Here is a 707-nt window from a genome sequence, read left to right on the forward strand (position 1 = left end):
TTCGACAGGAGTGAACCAGGCACCACAAAACTACCTTTGTTTCTGTCAGAAACCACCCCTGTCCACAGAAACTTGAGTTTTATTAGAGCTGGTCTCTCTAACTAAGGGCGGGTAGGCTACCTCAGGCGCACTGGCTAAGAACTCTGCTGGAGTGGGTCGGCACCTATTCTTTTGGGTAAAATGACTCCATAGACTTCTCTTGCTCATGTCAAGAACATTTCTGGGCCGAGTTCCTGCAATCATATTAAACGGTACTTTTAGTGCTCATCAACTTTTAATTACATATAATTAACTCATAAAAAGCCGGCTTTTATATGCCTCTCCCCACATGCGTCTCTAAATGACTATGGTCTTTCAAATAACTAATTTTGGCACTGGATTAAACATTAAGTACGAAGGGGCAGCTGCAAATTATCTGCAACGCACACTGATTGACTGTTTGGGGGATTACGCAAATAGTACCACTCGGTTTGCACCCCAATCAGAAAGTAATAAAGTTTTCTGTTCCATGAGAATAAAATAGAGTAAAATATATGATATGTGATAAAACACTAGCAGGTTCACCCATTTGCATAAGGACCTACAACAGTATTTAACATACTGCATGGATTGGAGGAGTCTACCCATTCAACACCTTTTCAACAGAGCTGACAGTGAGCCGAGCCAAGTTATTTACATCACGGGCATCATTTACTCGGCCTCAAAAA

At 41.6% G+C, this 707-nt stretch overlaps 1 long non-coding RNA gene across 2 annotated transcripts in view; it reads right to left on the reverse strand.

Annotated features, from left to right (window-relative positions):
* Window positions 1-162: 162 nt before the first annotated feature.
* LOC127749706 (uncharacterized) overlaps window positions 163-707 on the reverse strand; it is a 1,387-nt gene continuing 842 nt past the window's right edge. Inside the window, exons 1-2 of one of the 2 annotated variants that reach the window (XR_008011307.1) lie at window positions 463-701; window positions 163-233 (exon numbers count right to left, since the gene is read on the reverse strand). This is a non-coding gene — a long non-coding RNA (uncharacterized LOC127749706). Of the gene's footprint in view, window positions 234-462; window positions 702-707 lie in introns of those variants that run through there. The other variant, XR_008011308.1, reaches the window with a different exon arrangement.

The sequence above is a fragment of the Frankliniella occidentalis genome, unplaced genomic scaffold (assembly GCF_000697945.3).
Source record: "Frankliniella occidentalis isolate FOCC.00 unplaced genomic scaffold, Focc_3.1 Scaffold80, whole genome shotgun sequence".
In the NCBI taxonomy this organism is placed as follows: Eukaryota; Metazoa; Arthropoda; class Insecta; order Thysanoptera; family Thripidae; genus Frankliniella; species Frankliniella occidentalis.